General features: G+C 38.3%; 1 protein-coding gene across 1 annotated transcript in view; it reads right to left on the bottom strand.

The window, feature by feature from the left end:
* CDH13 (cadherin 13) overlaps window positions 1-13,935 on the bottom strand; it is a 752,462-nt gene that overhangs the window by 28,094 nt on the left and 710,433 nt on the right. The gene's annotated exons all lie outside the window — the stretch shown is intronic.

Below are 13,935 nucleotides of genomic sequence, written 5' to 3'. Positions count from 1 at the left end.
CAACATCCATCAAAAATAGTAAATCTACATAAATCATTTTCTCTAATTGGAATGATGTTATTGTAATGCACCATTGTCACATGATCAGGGTCTCCAGCTTGGAAGACAAATGTTTTGACTTGGCTTTGGTATTTATGTAGCAGCAGGGAATCATTATCCCATGATGAGACACTATTCTTTTCATGGAATCATTTAAAGGGATACTGACAGAACAGAAATCCTATCATAAAATAAAATCCCTTTACTGTCAATAAACCGAAAGGATTTTAAAATTCCAACGTATTTTTTCACACTTCTGCCTTTATTTTACTTTTTGCTCTTTGTTCATTTGTCGTTTAGCCAGCAAGACAGTTTCAGTTTCTTGTTGTTTGCGCTCTCTGGTTCTCATGCAGACATGCAATGCTGTTGCGTCTGGGCTTCCAACATGGCAGGCTATGCTCAGATCGGTGAGAGCAGATGTTTGTTTGAAATGTCATAAAAATTAATAAAAACATTTCTATTCTGATTTGGATTCTGTTATCCTTGCACTTATTTACTTTAAAAAACAACAACAACAACAACAAAGCCTAAGTCTGGGACCTAAGCACAGTATATGGGAATTTCAAAAGTGCCTAAGACAGTTAGAAGCCCATCTCCCACTTAAAGTCAATGAGAGTTAAGTACCTAATTACCTAAGGAACTATAGCCCAGACCCTCGAAGATATTTAAACGTCTTTGAGGATCTATGACCCCAATGTCTGTATGAGAGCTCGGGCTGATTTATGGTTCTATATACTAGAGTGTAATGGCTCCCATTATCAGCAGGTTACATAAGCATGTGTAATTCTGTTTCTTATCATTTCAACTGTGACATTGACTGAGTTCATTTTGAATTCTGGGGTTTGTTTCAAGCAGAAACTAAAAGGAACCCCAAGGAACATACTACTGTGTCTGTGCTAAGCCTGTAGTTTTTAGTTCTCTGAAAGTGTTTGCACCAATGGCTGGAGGTGGACCAACCCCTACAAGTATGACTGAATCTATAAAGACTTGATTGCATGAAGACTTTCCCATTACAATTTTCCACTATTGCTAGCCCTAGGTGAGGTTCACTTGTAGCAATAGTGGGAGAACTGGTTTAGGCAAAGTGCTACTGACTTTTTAATTTCCATGATGTCTAGACCTGATAAGAGTAGGGCTGGACAACATGGTGGTCAAAAAGCCTGTAGCCACCTGCACCCCTGCCTACCACAGAATTGCCAACGTTGCTTTTAGCAATGAACCAGAGTCAATGGTTCACTGATGGAGCATTTTCAACCAAAAGGAAAATACTTCACAATACTTTACTCTCTTCCTTCCAGGCATCCCTTCCCCATCATTTGCTAAGCCCTGGGACAAGCCCAAGGCAGCTGAGGGCTGCAGAGAAAGTTTCCAGATGTGCAAATAATCCCAGAGTATGTCTGCCAAAGTTTCACAAGCATATCCAGAGCTTTGTGAATAAACTTTGAAATTTGAACTTAAAGCCAAGTTGTAGTAAGTGTGAAGTTCAACATGCATCTCTTATAGGCTGGGCTCTCTGGCTGGACTACATCTCCCATGAGGAACACAGTCTCCCCTTTGACCAGGTGGCGTGGTTCATCATGGGAGTCACTTGTTTGTAGTGCATCATGGGAGATATAGCTCAGACCCCGGCTCAAATGGGAGAATGGGAGCCTCAGGTACCTGAACTACAAATCGCACGAGGCAATGTACCACTATAGGAAAATGCAGCTTAATGTTGTACAGACTTGAAATGAAACACTTCAGAATCAACTTTTTTCAGAACTTTTTACTCCAAGAAAAATTACAATATTTCATTTTTTGTCCCAATTTGGGATGAAAACAAATGTTGAAATTTCAGAATTTCCCAAGGTTTGGAAATTCCAATTTTTGCTCAGCTCCAGCGTAACCAAATGAGACAAAAGCCAGGAAATTCAAATATCAGGGGGTAGCCGTGTTAGTCTGTATCTACAAAAACAACAAGGAGTCTGGTGGCACCTTAAAGACTAACAGATTTATTTGGGCATAAGCTTTCGTGAGTAAAAACCTCACATGCATCCGAAGAAGTGAGGTTTTTACTCACGAAAGCTTATGCCCAAATAAATCTGTTAGTCTTTAAGGTGCCACCAGACTCCTTGTTGTTTTAGGAAATTCAAAGTTATCGCTGAGAATGTGTTCTTTGCTAATTTGATATTGTCATCTTAACTTTGACCTTGCTGAGTTTTGATGGTTTTTAACACACTTTGAGTGAAATTTAAATGCATTTTTTCCTGTTTGGAATTAGGCATTTACACAATTTTTTTAACTAGAGGATTTCAAAGCACTTTACTAAACTAACCAAACCAGTTTGGATAAAATAAGAACCTTTGCTCAGTTAACAAAGTGAACCAAACACAAACATTTTTCGTATTTCTGAAAACCAGTGGGGAAAAATAGAAAGAAGGAAACTAAATACATTTTATTTCCTTTTTATTTTAATTTGTCCTGTGGTTTTTTACGTCTAAGTTTTGATCAAGACAAGCAGTGGAAATACGACATAAATAATGGGAAGAGCTAGTCTCATAGTACTTCTGATTCAACAAGCCCAAGAAGACTTCAATCTCCGTGAGGCCTAATTTCCAAGCTCAAAAGATGCAGGTAATTTACATAAGGTTCAAGTCAAAATTGCTCATTCAAATTGCTTAAATGTTTTGACTTTGGAGATTTGCTTGTCATTACTAACTAACAAAGACCATATTAAAAGGAGGCAATAGAGTCCTATGGGAAGGGCAGTAGGCTCTGATCCAGGAGACATGAGTTCCAGTCCCAGCTCTGCCAGTCGCTTACTGTATGACTTTGGATAGATCACTCACCCTCTCTGTGACTCAATTTTCCCCATCTGAAAAATGGGGATAATAACGCGCACTCATCCTTTTAAACTCCATTAAAATATACATGTGAAAAATACTCAGTAATTATTATTAATCATTACTGTCTTCTTATAATGTTGTGCTGTATGGGCATTGGGCCAGATCCCAGGTGGTGTAACCATCAATGGGATTGATATACTGGATATGGCCCAGAGAGTCTATGTTAGGCAATAGTATTGGGAATTAAAAGCGGAAATAATTGAAAATTAAATAAAAGGGAAATATGTATATTTATCAATACTTGATTTCACATGAGAGGAGCAAGTTGTGCAGTGAAGACATCGGTACTGTACAATGCAAAATGTATTTGACCACGTTACCATAGGCTTTGAATGTTGGATGCACCTGTAAATAATATTATTTGTTTAGTGGGACAGCTGAGGAACAAAGAACAGATAATCAAGACATAACCAATTAACGAGGAAAAAAACAGACACACAAATCAGAAAATGTTAAGACTTGGAGACAAGTTAATGAATGAGACTGCATATTTTTGCTTAGATTTAAAAACTTGTGACATCAAAGCACCAAATATATCAAATCTTCATTATTAGAGACATACATTTTATAGTCTACATTTTTGTCATTATAGGTATGGAACATTTATTTAAGTCCCTTCAAAAAACAATTTCTTATCAGTGACAATTAGAAAAAAAAGAGAACTTTATTGCAGAATTGTATTTCAAGCCCATCTCAGACATATGCTCTGGAACTGCTTATCAAATTCCCAAAGAAGAAACTTCAGCCACTTTGTACGATCTGACTATTATACAGGTCTCTAAGCCATAGAGTTGCTTGAAGCCAGAACCATATCAGGAACAACAGAGCAGAAAGTGTCTCACGTCACGCTGACATTACAAAAGGTAGAAAGACTTGTGACGTTATTTCTTTTGATTGCATTACATTTACAGGCCTATCAAGTGAATCCATTAGCTATGTCCTTTTGTGCCACCATGCAGAAATTACAAAGCCATTTAATTCTTAGGACAAAATTCTCTCCTCCCATTGCAATCAGTGAGAGCTATTAACACGCATCTGAGGGCAGAATTTGGCCTTTAAACACAGATTTTCTTTCAAGCCAACAGTCTGAAAACTCAGCCACTCATTTAAGTTTCACCAACAGTGATTTCTTTCTCAGAAATTAGAGTATTGCTATCACTTCCTTTAAAAAGTCTTTTTGACCCACAATTTGCTTTAAGCTATCACACAAAACCCAATTCTGGACTCTGTTACACTGGTTTAATGCTGATATAATTCTACTGAAGTCAAAAGTTGTACTGATGTAAAACAGAGTGTAGAATCAAACGCCCAGTGTTTGTTTATTTGTAATAGTAAGAATTAACATTCTTCACATGTAAGCAGTAAAAATCGTTGTGATTTTGGAGTCAATAATTCTCGGCACAATTAACTTTCCATCACCCTGTCATGAATAAAGTTACTGAAAGCTGAAGCATACCTCTTTAAACGTCTATGGACAAGATTCTCATCTCAGTTATATCTCTTATATGTAGAACTTAAGGCAGTAGGGTTATTTGGATTTACACCCACGTAACTAAGAGCACAATATGAGCCTGAGTGCGGCTCTTTGACTTTGGGCTTTGACTTGGACTTTTCACCAACTGACTTGTGTATTCTTAGCTTCAGCTTTGCCTCAAACAGAGGGCTATGCAAGGACTTACAAGCAACACAATATAAGCTCACTGTCTTGCTTTAATATATTCCTCTTGTTGCACTTAATATTTTCTAGACGGGAAGAGAAGAGAAGAATGAAAGGAACACTTCAAAAGTCCCAGAAGTGTTCGGAGCGAGCTATGCAGTCACACAGTGTAATCTTTGGATGGGCTAAGAAGCACATTTTCTCTGGAAATATGATGCTGCAAATTCTATTTTTGAAAATAACATTTGGAAACCTGCTGTAGGACTAAATGACTTTAAAAGTTTACGGCAAATGTTCTAACTTTTCTCTTGTTGCAAAAATCTTTAACCGCCTCTCTCTCATCAATATTCAGCTAAACCTCGCACGATACGAACAAGAAATTCTCTGCAAGCTGTTTCTCTAAATAGGAAATGTGTGCATGTCAGGTGTTTTGGCACTGACCTACCTGATCTGCAGGCACAAATCCAGTTCACAGGCAAATTCTGTTATTGTCATATGCGGGCTCATGTCTACAAATAACCCACTGAAGTCAAGAGGACTTTCTGAGAAGCAACTCTTCACAAATAAAGGTATCAAATCTGGCCACATTGGAAAGTCTGGCCCATAAATGCAATCCTCTGTCATTTTGCAAAGAACAGCTCCCAAGGTCTCAATGAACAATAATTCATTTCTATTTTTTTTGTTACAGTTCTCTGGTACACAGATATCTCCTTTCATGATATATGGAAATAAACAGCCCATAAAAGTTATAATCCTTTATTCATTCCAATATTCTACGCAGATCATATTTTGAGTAATTATATTTCAAAAGAGCAAAGCTCTGTCAGCATATCAAATTGCTACTGACATATGCATCCATCTTAAATACTGTTTTCAGCTATTTAATTTCTTTTTCTAATCACCAGTCCATGGTGACAAATTTAAACAATATTTTCTGTGCAATTTATATTTTATTGAAATTTAAAATGGCAAGAAAAGGATGAGTATTCAATTTATTTTCCCTTCTCAATTAATACAGCAATTAAGATAAGAGGTGTAAAACTGGCTTAATTGGGTTGCCATAGCAACTAATAGTCTTATTTCTTCCAAAATAGCATGTTTTAGGTGGAATCAATCGGTGGTAATTTAATTATATATATCATGAAGCTAGAAGACAGGTTAAGATACATGTAAAGAGAAATTTTAATTGCAAATTGTTGTGCATCTCTTTGTTTCTCCAGTTTTTCCTCTCTTCTGGTTGTTGTCTGTTTCTGTTTATCATCAGACACAACACTAAATAATAATTTTTCTTTTTAATGAATGGAAATGTTGGCCCCCTGCATGTATTTGACTGGGGTTCATTCAATCTGGCCACTGAAAATATTGAAAAAGTTGTAATTAAAACCTTCTTAATCATTTCTTATTCATTTTAGTTTGGAATGGTCAATGAAGAAATTGAAACTGTGCCAGTTTTTTTTGCTGTTCTCCTCTGGACTCTTCCCAATTTGTCCATATCTTGCCTAAAGTGTGGCACCCAGAATTGGACACAGTACTCCAATTAATGCCCCATCGGTACCAAGTCGAGTGGGACAATTACCTCATGTGTTTTACATATGACACTCTTGTTAACACACCACAGAATTATATTAGCCATTTTCGCAACTGCATCATGTTATTGACTCATATTCAATTTGCAATCCACTAGAGCTCCTAGAACCCTTTCAGCAGTACTATCACCTAGCCATTTATTCACTGCTTTGTAGTGGTGCATTTGATTTTTCCTTCCTAAGCATAGTATTTTTCACTTAGTTGTATTGAATTTCATCTTGTTGATTTCAGACCTATTCTCCAATTTGTTAAGGTCATTTTGAATTCTAATCCTGTCCTCCAAAGTGCTTGCAATCCATCCAAGCATATTTTCCACTCCATTATTCAAGTCATTAATGAAGATATTGAATAGTACTGGACCCAAGACTGACCTCTGCGGGACCTCACTAGACACACCCTCTCAGTATGACAGTGAACTACTGATAATGACTCTGAGTACGGTCTTTCAACCAGCGGTGCACCTACCTTACAGTAGTTTCACCCAGACCACATTTCCCTAGTTTTCTTATGAGAATGTCACGTGGGATTGCATCAAAAGTCTTAATAAAATTAAGAAATATTTTGTTTATTGCTTCCTCCCTATCCACTAGGCCAGTAATCCTGTCAAAGAAAAAAATTAGGTTTGCTTGGAATGATTTATTTTTGACAAATTGTTGCAGGCTATTCTTTATAAACCTATAGTTTTAGTTTGGAGAAGAGAAGACTGAGAGGGGACATGATAGCAGTTTTCAGGTATCTAAAAGGGTGTCATGAGGAGGAGGGAGAGAACTTGTTCACCTTAGCCTCTAAGGATAGAACCAGAAACAATGGGTTTAAACTGCAGCAAGGGAGGTCTAGGTTGGACATTAGGAAAAAGTTCCTAACTGTCAGGGTGGTTAAACACTGGAACAAATTGCCTAGGGAGGTTGTGGAATCTCCGTCTCTGGAGATATTTAAGAGTAGGTTAGATAAATGTCTATCAGGGATGGTCTAGACAGTATTTGGTCCTGCCATGTGGGCAGGGGACTGGACTCGATGACCTCTCGAGGTCCCTTCCAGTCCTATAATCTATGATTCTATGATTCTATGATTCTATTATTCTCTATAAACTGATTGTTCATTTGTTCCAGTATCTTCCCAGGTATCGAATAATTCCCTGCTATAATTCTCTGGGTCCTCTTTTCCCCCCTTTTTAAAGATAGATACTATGTTTGCCCTTCTCCAGTCTTCTGGGACCTCATCAATCCTCCATGAGTTCTCAAAGATAATTGCTAATGGTTCTGAGTTTTCTTCAACTAATTCCTTAAGTACCCAAGGATGAATTTTATCAGGCCCTTCCATACTTCTACATTCTCTAAATATCCTTTAACCTGTTCTTTCCCCATTGTGTCTTGTATTCTTGCCCCTTTGTTGTTAATATTAAATTGTGTTGAATATTTGGTCACATTAACCGTTTTAGTGAAGACTGAAGGAAATAGGCCTTAAACCTCAGCCATCTTGATGTCAACAGTTATTAGCTCTCCTTCCCCACTAATTAGAGGACCCACATTTTCTTTGCCTTTCTCTTCTCCTAATATATTTCTAGAACCACTTATTATTGCCCTTCATGTCCCTGGCTAGATGTAACTCACTTTGTGCCTTAGTCTTTCTGATTTTGTCCCAACATGCTTATCTTACTCTTTTGAGCTCCTCTTTAGTAGTTCATCCACGCTTCCACTTTTTGTAGGATTTCTTTTTGATTTTGAGGCCATTAAAGAGCTCCTGATGCAGCCATATTGGCCACTTACTATTCTTCCTGTCTTGCCTTCACATCAGGATAGTTTGCAATTGTGCCTTTAATATTGTGGCTTTGAGAAAGTCAACTTTCCTGAACTCCCTTTTCCCTTAAATGTTCTTCCTATAAGACTTTACCTCTATCAGTTCTCCGAGTTTGCTGAAATGTGCATTTTTAAAGTCCATTTTCCATATTTCTTCTGCTTTTATGCCTTCCTTTCCTTAGAATCATGAAATCTATCATTTCATGGTCACTTCCACCCAAATTTTCTTCCACCATCTGATTTGCTACCAATTCCTCTGTCTTGGTCAGAATCAAGTCTAAAATGGCTGCCCTGATTACTTCTTCCACCTTCTGAAATGAAGTTGTCCCCAACAATTCCAAAAACTTAATGGATATTTTGTGTTTTGCCATATTATTTTTCCAATAGATGTCTGTGTAGTTAAAGCTCCTTGTTACTTCTATCTCTTTTGTTTTGGATTTGTTCTAGAAATGCCTCATCCACCTCCTCTTCCTGATTTTGTGTTCTATAGTAGACACTTATCATGACATCATTCCTGGGTTTTTATGCCTTTTATTTTTACCCAGGGACTTTCAACTGGTCTGCCTCTTCAGCTCCTCCTGGATCTCAGAACAAATGGATAAATTCTTGATGTATAATGCAACAACTCTATTTTTAGCCTGCCTCTTCTTCCTGAACAAGCTGTACATGTCTATACCAATATTCCAGTCATGAGATTTATCCCATTAAGTCTCTATGATGCCAATTAAATCACAATTTAGCGTATGTACTTATAGTCCGAGTTCTTCATGTTTATTCCCCATACTCATTACATGTGTAATTTGTCACAATGTAAATACTGAAATCACTTTGCATTTAGAGACTGTTCTACACAGTCCTACATGTTCTTTTCCCCTTACCATTGCTTAAGGATATTTACATAAAAACAGGGGTGTTCCAGCTTGTTCCATTGATTCAGGGTTCTCAATCGACCCTATCCTAGTTATGTATTGGTTTAACGTAGCCCATCCCCAATATGCCTCCTACCATGAGGAGAGAAGGGACAGGAACTGGTACACTTTTCTCTCCAATGGGGGAATTCTCTGCTGGACATTTGTGGGCAGTGTTCAGCCCCTTTGGTCCTCCTAAATATCACTTCATGAGTAATGCCAAGGGGCTGAAGCTTATTACAGAATCAGCTCAAATCAGAAGTGATGACTATCTGAGTTCTGTGAGCCTCATCATGGCACCTACCGCGTACATCCCTGAGTAACAAAAGGGATATTCCACATGATATTATACTGACACATGGTAACTAGAAGCCACATTTTTAAAAGAGACAACAAAAATCTCCATACTTGAAAATTCATAGCACAAAGTAAGGGAACTTTTTCATTCCACAATCACACTGATAATGTCCTGCTTGTTTTCTGGGCTGTGAATGGAAATTTCAAAATCCAGTGAGAAAGATTGTACTTCCAGTTTTCAGCTTGAGCTAAAACAGCCAGCTGCTCTATTTTCTGGCCAGAATACTCCAGTTAGTAATAATGGCTTTGGGATATTGAAGGATACTGCAGCATATTCAAACAGGAAATACTAATATTTTCTTGAAAGTTTGTTTCAGCCCAGTTTTGCAAACCCACTAGGCTTTTTGCCCTTACAAAAATAAATAAAGAAAAAAATCCTACATTCATGGTGCAAACAACCACATTCTATAACAGTGATATTGCAGTGTTTAGAGTGATTACTGGAGCATTTATTTCAATAAGGGGCATCAGGAAGAAGCCTAAGATGTTTTCCAGGTTTACCTAAATCTGTATATTTCCCATTATCAACCTGCTCTCAGATTAAACACAGTTCATTCCACTTATGTTAACTCTGCTCCATGATCTTTTCCACCAGCATGTAATTTCTCCTTTAATAGACCAGAGTCTCTATGTCCACACAAGCCCTTAATAAAGAGTTCTCAGACTCTAAAGACACGGTCTTGACCTTTACGGAAATCAAAAGAGTACAAAGGAAATTAGGATGTTCATTCCAAAAAGTGAAATTTCTTCCACATAAAAGGTCATATTTTTTAATCTATAAAATTAAATACTATGATCATCAAATTCATTATTATCTATGTTGTTTCAATAAGTCCTGGCAGAGATCAGAAGGGCTGTTTACAACTGGAAGAAATCATTTCACACTTAACCAAATTTTCCCTTCATCTAAAGTTCTAATGTTGAAGAAGAATATCACCAAGATATCTGACATAACTATTAATTATTTTTTTCCTGCGTTGAGAATGGCAGCCATAGCTCCAACTACTAACGTCCTGTTGTTAAGAGCATCTTTGTGGTGGGCTGAAGAGAAGTGATGCAGGTGGAGGTGTGGCTGACCGGTTTATGCACAGAACTGCCAATGAGAAATTCCTGAGTTATATTCCCAGTTTGCGACACACTCTATTTTACAGATTGGGAAAAGTGCCCTTGTACTAATCATTTGTATTGTCAAATGACAATGGGAGATTTTCTATTGACTTCAATGGGCACAGCTAAGAAGAGCAAAACAAAACAAACCTATCTCTGTGGATTTGATTCCTGTCATTGTGAATTTGATTCCTATTTCACCCCACCTTCTTATCCATAATTTACACAACAGATAGTGAAAGAATGTGCTGGAATAACTGTAACACATTCTGTAGCTAAATATATCCCAAGCACTGTGGCTAGCAATGGGAATGTTTAGGCTTCTCACCCCTTTATTGTATGACTAACTCTGACATGCAGCATATTAAGGTCAGGCTTGAGGACTCCAATTCTGGAGTCGAAGCACTACGACTGCCTTCTAACTGAATGCCTTAGTCATTAGTTTTTAATAAGGAAAAAAAACCTTGCTAGAGACTGAATAGCTGTAACCCAGGTTTATTAAACTCCAACACTATTAAAATCCGAGGAAAAATCTACAGGTGCCTTCCCAAGGCATGTATTCAATTTCTCAGACTTATTTTTATGAGCTTAAGTTTATGACTTAAAGCAAAGTCTGCAGCAGTTCAAGCTTCCCCAAGTGGCTCAAACTTGACTTGGAGGTGAGAAGATAGTTCAAGTTCCACCCAATACTTAGTCAAAGCTAGAATTAAACAGATGCTACTTTTTAGGCCATATCAATCACAGAATAAAGACTCCTATGATGTGTTATTAATAGATAGAGAACATGTTTGCATTGGCCAAGACCAAATCCACATTTAATGAAGATCAAATAAATATCTGCTCTCTTTTCCTGGCTAGTGGCCACATGTGATGGCTGGAGAAAAAACCTACAGTGTATGCCAGAACACAGCCTTTGAATAAAAGACTCTGTGGTTGAGTGTCTTTTGCCTCCCCTCTCTCCTTGCTCCAAGACCCTTGGTCACATGCATAATTTGAACTGGCTGAAATAACCCTGTTTTCAATTTACCACCCAATCTGTTTGGACCGCTTTTAATCTTCCAAGAACAGCCACTATCACACATCATTCTAACCTTTTTCACTGAGTTAAACTAGAATATATTCAGTAAACTGAAAAAATGACCTTTCCCTTTGGAGTTTATGGATACTGAAGCTCTCAAAAAGAATGTATGCAAGGTATTTTCATTTGATTTTCATTCAGTTAATTTAACCCTCTTTTAAAGTCCTGGAAGAATTTTATATTCATTTTAGATTATTCTACCACCAAGCTACATATATTATTTAGCTGTAGGAAATGTAATAAACCTTTTCAAACTGGGCATTAAAGTTAACTGACTAGAAAAATCGAGCAAAATCCATCATGGCTGGTTAGCACTTTTTGGTGACCCATCAGTAGGGGAAGGAGGGGTGTAGGATGTGCCTCACTCTGCTTGGAGGTGTCCTATAATGTCGAAGTTGATTGACTACCATGTTAACAGTACCTTAGAACTACTTCAGATAGACACATAACAGACTTCCTTAATGATGTGCTGCCATTGAATATGGCTTCCCAAGTACACTGAGAAAGTTCTTTGTACCAGTCCTCTGTGAAACCTGCTCCTCTTGTTTTTCTGAGCAGTGCACAGGTGCCTTTCCCTCTTCTTGTCCATCCGTTCTGCCCAATATCTGGCAAAGAATCCTGGCAGCAGTGAGCTGAGATTCTCCGGTCAGAATGCATGTTGTCATGGAGGTATTCAGGTGCTTCATAGCTGGGTGACCTCGCTCTGTACTGAGGTGCCCAATTCCAACTGCCTCCTAGCATCTCTTATTACCTGCACCTGTTTGAATGATGCTACAGATGACGTTAACTACAAAAAAACAACCATGCTGCGGTCTGTACAATTCCTTTTGCATACAGCCATGATGCTCAGATACTGTGACATGAAAACCTACATACTTATAGAACAGGAAAAAACAATCATTGTGACTGTGCCTGCACTGGCTGGTGTCTGCACCTGAACATATTCAAATGTTTTGCTCCCTCATTTCTCTCTCTCTCTCTGATAATTGGTGGGACAATTTCCCCCCTGCTCCTGCATACAATTCTAAGCCTCTGCTTTCTGCCTCTTGAGTGTCTACAGCTTTGCCCTTGATGCAGACACAGCGGCAAAATGAGGACAGACACATGGATGGATTTTTAAGAAGCAGGCTGCAACTGCTATTAAATTTAAATAGAGGGGAGGGGCATTACCTGCCCATCATCCATACTCTCCTATACCAGCCATTTAATTGGTTCCAGTTTGGGGGTTACAGAGCTCTTACCATATGGCCCCCACTCCAGGTTAAATCCTGGGAACTGAGGAATGCTGGCCAATCAGAACCCCTCCCCTCCAATTGTGAGTGAAAGAGACTCCAAGGGGAGAGGGAAGGAGCTATCTGGTGTCTTCCTCCCTTGCTGAAGGGTTGTTCCCGTTCACTGCTGGCCCCAACAAGCTCCCCTACCGACTGAAAATTAAGCCGTAAGTAATTTGATCCCAGTTTTCCTATTTGCTCAATATACGATTACAAGGGGTCCCCGGTATCCATCTCCCACTTATCCGTCGTTTAGTATCAACAGGGGTCTGTGTTCTGATTCGCATCAATCTCGATCCACATATCCATTGCTTCACCTTTTGCGTGGCTTTTCTTTGGGTGCTTCCTCCCGTATTCAGGAGGTGCTGGGAAGGTGGGGGAGGAGCAGGAATGGGATGCGCTCAGAGGAAGAGGCAGAACTGGGTGGGAAGAGACGGGGCAGGGTGGAGAGGGGGTGGGAAGAGGTGGGGTGGGCCACTATTTTTTATTGGGAAAAATTCACCAGTATCCGTCATTTCAGTATCCATTGCCCTTTTCAAGAGCACAACCCTGACATATACTGGGGACCCCCTGTACCTTTCTGATGCTATTATAATTAAGATACATTTTTGAAAAATGATTAGCCAGCAAACAAAGGTAAAGGGGTAGGTTTAGTGCCACATTTCTTCTATGGAAATTACACTAAGAAAGAAACACATTTATGAATATACAAGTAAATCATGTCTGCAGAGGCTTCTGTTTTCTTTTTGCATTGAAGGAGATGATTCCCTTTTCTTGTCAGGCCTAGCAAACGTTTCCTGAGCCAAGCCATGTGATTCAAAAAATGTGAAATTACCCTCCTAAAAAGAACATTTTACAATTCACCACCAGGGCTAAAGCAACTGCAGCTGTGGGAAACGGTTAGCATATTAGCTGTTATATTACATACAAAGGCTCTCTTTATTTTGTGCTTTCAGCTCTGGAGATTTGCAGGAATGTTCAGGCTTTTCTCTACATTTTTATGTGCTACAAAAGTCACTTGAAGTGAATTTTTGCAACATACTTTAATTTAGATTATGCTCGACAGAAGAAACGTTAATACACATAATATGTAAAAATATTGCATTTTAACAAGCGGTTTTAATTATGTTTTTATTGTCACTGTCATTATGTGTTAAATAGGATAGAATTCACCATATCCAGGATGAGTTTGTTATTGGTGCCTTAGGCTTAATAACAGCTCAAATATTATGAAGAAATTAACTCCGATA

This window comes from Chrysemys picta, chromosome 14 (assembly GCF_011386835.1).
Source record: "Chrysemys picta bellii isolate R12L10 chromosome 14, ASM1138683v2, whole genome shotgun sequence".
Classification (NCBI taxonomy): domain Eukaryota; kingdom Metazoa; phylum Chordata; order Testudines; family Emydidae; genus Chrysemys; species Chrysemys picta.
This window is presented reverse-complemented; position numbering and strand designations above follow the sequence as displayed.